This window comes from Pinus tabuliformis, chromosome 1_1, assembly GCF_031772625.1.
Source record: "Pinus tabuliformis cultivar Carrire ecotype Pingquan chromosome 1_1, CPIR1, whole genome shotgun sequence".
NCBI classification, from domain to species: Eukaryota; Viridiplantae; Streptophyta; class Pinopsida; order Pinales; family Pinaceae; genus Pinus; species Pinus tabuliformis.
This window is the reverse complement of record NC_142297.1, coordinates 321,022,356-321,028,124: the sequence shown is the minus strand read 5'-3', so window position 1 is coordinate 321,028,124 and position 5,769 is coordinate 321,022,356.

The window sequence follows — 5,769 nt, the reverse complement described above, 5'->3', positions numbered from 1 at the left end:
TGACTAACCTAGGGATGTTGCATAAGATAGTTAAGATGAAAATTGGTTAAAATATATGCATGAATAATTTGAACAAATTGAGAAAAGCCACACATGGGAACATGTTCCTATGCCAACAAACAAGAATTTCATTGGCACTAAGTGGGTCTTTAAGAATAAGTTGAATGACTATGGTGAAGTGATAAAAAATAAGCCAATATTGGTATGGAAAGGTTATGCCCAAATTGAAGGTCTATATTTTTATGAAACGTTTGCTCCCATTTCTTGATTAAAGTAAATTATAATTATTTTGGAATTCTCATACTTTGAGAAATTTAAGATATATAAAATGGATGTAAAATATACCTTTCTGAATGGAGAGTTGTAGGAAGAAGTTTAAAAATATAATCTAGATGGATTTCAGCTAACAGCTAAACCTAATTATGTTTGCAAAATTAGGAAGGCCCTGTATGGTCTCAAGAAATCCCCTCAGGATTTCTATTCTAAGTTAGATAGTTATTTTCTCAAGTGTGGATTCAAAAGAGGTACAACTGATAGAAATTTATATGTTAAATTTAATGATGGAAAACAATAGTGGTGCTTGGTTTTTTTAATGACATTATTTTTTCATGTGATTCAGGTTCACTAACATGCCAATTTGCAAGTAATTTGAAGGTCAAGATTGAGATGTGTATGCTTGGAGAAATTTCCTATTTCTTTAAATTGCATATTACACAGACTCCTAAAGGGATTTTTATTTCACAAAGAAATTAATCTCAAGTATTATAGAAATCTACCATCGAGGAATGATCTTTGGTGAGTACACCAATGGTTATAGGCTACAAGATTAGCAAGACTGATTAATCACTAGAACTAGACCAAACTTTATATAGATCTATCATTGAGAACCTATTATATTTGACAACATCAAGGCCAAACATTGTGCAAGTAGTTGGTATTGTTTTAATATTTCAAGTAGTCCCTAGATAGATCCATCTTCTAAAAACCAAGAGAATTCTTAGATATCTCATAGCCACAATGGATTATGTACTATTGTACCTGACAGGTAAATATTTTTCACAAACTATTTATTTTGATCTTTAATTGGGTAAGTGATGTAGATGATCGAAATATTACTACTGGTGGTACTTTATTTCTTGCAGAATCTCTAGTTTCATGGTTGAGAAAGAAGTAAGCGTCGTTATCTACATCTGAAGTACAATATATTGCAACAACTTCTTATTGCAGTCAACTCTTGTGGATGAAGTAGACTTTGAAAGTTGTACAGGTTTTTTATGATCAACCTATTCCTATTATTTGTGACAATACAAGTGCCATCAACATGTCAAATAATCCTATGTTCAACTCAAAGACAAACATATTCTAATCAAGTACCATTTGTTAGGAGTGAAACTTGCAAATAAGATTATGAAACTGGTTTATGTTCCTACAAAGGATATCTTCCTGATATTTTAACGAAAACACTCCCAAGAGATCAGTTTGGGCACTTAAGAATGAGATTAGGTGTAGCTCCTCTTTCCTCTCTCTACTAGTTGGTATACCTTCAGCACATCAAAATTAAGCTACCAGGTCTCTAGGCTCCATAGGATATGGGAGGTTGCAAAAAAAACAAAGCAACATCGAAGGGGGAGTTCATTAGTGTTTTTCCCATTAATGTCAAAGGGGGAAAAGTATTTGTTGTAAAACAAAAGATAGAAGTTTCTCAACCCCAAAAAATAAAAGAGGGGGTAGTATTGGTGGCGAGTGAGAATTTTTCACCATAGAAGAACAAAAAAAGAGAAGTGCAATAGAAATCGAGCAACATCTAAATGATAAAACATGGAGGAAAAATAAGGTTACCTTTCTTGTGATTCTATGTAGCCACTATTTTTGTTTGATCATGGTGTTTCCATCAATGGAAAAGGGAGATAATGTTATAAATTTGTTTCCATTGATGGAAAAGGATGACAAAGTTGTTGATAGATGATGGAAAAAGACAAGATGATTTCAAGATAAGAAGACCATGGATGGATAAGGTGTAATGACACTGGAGACATTTCCAAAGTAGAAGAATAGCTCAAAGTCAAATGGAACCTAGTATGATGGATAGAGCTTTGAAGGAGATTTCTAGTGGTATATGGAAGTTGATAAATACCATCCTAGATCTGAAAATATTATGAGTCAAGGGGGAAACCCTAAAATTAAAAGGATGCAACTAAATATGGTGTGTTGATCATAACAGATGTTTATTTTTGCATTCTAGTAAATATGAAAAAAAAGTTCATTGAAGGATATATATAGGATCAACGTTAAATGTTCAACATGTAGTCAGGTATATTTTCGACCATGTGTACCCACCAACACATCAGATAAAATGCACAGGGATCTAGGACTTGAGGTTTAATAACAAGAGGGGGTCCGCTATCGGTGGTAACTCCCATACCTCTGATCTTGATATCAATGGTAGAGGTCAAGTGAAGACCCCCCCCATTACCACCTAACCTCTGATGGGGCATCCCCATACCACCAGTTAGTCTTTTGTAGCCCTGACCATGACCGATACTCAAACACAACATGTGATCAGCAAGGCCTATACCATGGTGACATCCAACATTGATACAATGACATATGGTAGACATGAACATGTGATAAGACTTGTGGCTAACATATAGAATAAAAAAATGGATGCATAGGTGGTGGGCATAAGTCAACCCTCATGAAATTAGTGAGTTCACATGGCACTCCATATCAATTACATGTGGTAAATATATTTGGACTTTTTAGGTGGCCAAGTGGGAAATTCTTGAGTGATAGGTGGACCACTCATAAGAGGCCATGTGGCACATGTGACATCAACATAGAATCATGTGGATGAGGCTCAAGTCGGCTAAGCACTCAAAGATTATATATGAGGTCATGGCCCTTCGTTATATGGTCTAAGGGGCCAATGTACAAGGAAATTGATAAATTTGGTCCCATTATGTTATATCTATTATTTTTCTATATTTAACAGTTAGGCAAATTTAGTACTACAGTCACAAGTCAAACTAAACTGACAGATTGCCTAAAATTAGCAGATTAACTCAAACATTTAGCTCAAAACCTCATTAAAGGATGGAATTCTAGTTTCATAAATGGAGGAATCAAGACTAATATATTAGAAAACAAGGAACGGAAACTTAGTGAGAGTTCTAAATATCAAATTAAGGAGTTAAAGCTTAGATATATTTGGAGACACTGAAAATTAGTGACACAAGACTTTAACAAGATAGAAATAACATATTCATGTATGAAGAGAATTGAACTTAATTGAAAAGTGAAGAAGCCTAAATTTAACAGGAAAAATTATTTATAAACAGGGTCAATTGAGCAATATTAGAGATAGAAAACTATGAATGATGAATTGGTGGATTAAGAAGTATGGATATTATTGTGTGAATTAGGATGGATTGATGTTGTTGGTGTGCATGATAGATTTTCCAGTAATCCAAGTTTGCTGAAGGAGTTTCTGGTGAGAATTTGAAGTCAGAAATCTAATTTCTTAAGAATTTGGCCTTATTGATTTGAGTATTAAAATTGTGTAAAAAATGAATCATTGAGCTTAAGCAAGTTGTAGCTTGTAGATTAGGGGTTGTAACTTTTGAGTGGCTATTGGTAAATATTGAGGGGCTCTAGGTCATTCGAGTAGTTACTGGTAATTATTGAGTTGTTGTATCTCCTTTTAGTTCTAGTTTGATAAATTAAGTAATAGTAGCTTCATGACTGTTATAGCTAGAAAAATTTGTAACAACAAGTAGTAGCTTTCCTTTGTGGAGAAATTGAAGAGAAGTTTGATGAGTTTATGTGTTCTTATGTGTTACTTATATTACTTCTTATCACGCTTATTAGAGAAATTGAAGAGAAGTTTGATGAGTTTATGTGTTCTTATGTGTTACTTATATTACTTCTTATCATGCTTATATGAAATAACTGTTGAAGTACTTCATGGTGTCCTAACATCCTTGCATAAGTGAAAGAGAGTATAAAATTTCTACAATACTGATTCACCTCCCCTCTTGATATTTTCCTAGTTTCTAACACCCAATACACCTTCCCAATTAGAAAAAAAAAAATGTTTCTTTTACTAGATATTGTATGTATCCATTTTGTATTCCCCTTTATATCATTTCATTTTCTTTGAGCTTCATTTTTTATATCTACCAATATAAAAACCTTTTAGCCCCTATTATATGCTTGATATATTATGTATTGTTTAGTCAATATATTTCCCCCAATATGAATGCATGTTGTATGGTATTACTCCTCCAATGAAGCCCTGGTTCAGTTAGCAATATTCAACTTCAATCAAACATAATCTCTTATTATTATTGATTGATATTAATAATCAAACATAGCCAAGCACATCAGTGAACATATTTAATAAAGTCAAGCTTTATAGTCATTGTTTAAGTTCTCGACAATGATCAAACAATAATCAACATTGTTCACTCATAATCATCCCTATCCAACGTAACTCAACTATATTCATTTATAGTCAACCATGGTTTACCAAAGTCAAACACTTTTAACCTTAGTCGTTCGACGTCATCCTTGGTTAATCAAAATCAAGATTAAAAATCTGTAGTCATAGCAATATTAACCTCGATAAGGTTGACTAATAATAATAATAAAAATAAAAATAATATTGTTTAAGAGTCAACACTCCTCAACTTTGGTCAAATATAATTGGTTATCATTATTATTGATTAATATCAATAGTCAAACATAGTAAACTACATTAGACAATACAACCAAAGAAAATGAAACTAGATAGTCATTGTTTAAATAGGTAACCATGATCAAACTTCATCAACACATTTTTTATCATATTTAGTATTAGGTATTAATAATACTGTTTTGGTATTAGGTATTAATATTGGATTATAGTATAGGGTTTTAATGTTAGGGTTTTAATATTACTGTTTTAATAATCAAACATGTTTTGATATTGGAATGGTAAAGAAATCTATCTAATGTTGCATTGTGGCAAGCATTGTTGTAATGTGACAATCATTGTCACAATGATACATTACATTACAATTTACTCAACGTCCCATTGTGACGTTACAAATTTGAGGAACCATATTTACTATTGTTGCTGAGTATGATCGACTATGTTTGACTATGTTTGATAATCAACACTACTCATCTTCAGTCAAACATAATCTCCTTCCATTATTATTGATTAATATTAATAGTCAAACATAGTCAACCACATCAATGGGCATAGTCAAACAAAGTTCACCATAGTCATTTTTTAAATAATTGACCAAAGTGATATTGTAATATTGGGTTCAATATTAGTGTTTATAATATTTGGTTGAATATTAGGGCCTATAATATTGGGTTTATAAAATTAGGTTTATGATATTAGGACTCACAATATTAGGTTTCATTATTGCGATATTGTAATAGTCCATAAATCTATCCAATGTTGCATTGTGACAAACGTTGTCGTAATATGATAATCATTGCGGGAGTGTTACATTAGATTGTTAGTTATTCAATGTCACAATTTTGAGTTTAATATTAGGGTTTGTAATATTAGATTTAATATTACGATTTATGATATTGGGTTTATAATATTTAGTTTGTAATGTTAAAATTTATAAAATGTGATTTAATATTATTATTTAATATTGTGAGATTGAAAAGATACAGAAATTTTCCAGAAAAATTTCACATTTTCTCAAATAACAATATAAATATATATATATATATATATATATATATATATATATATATATATAT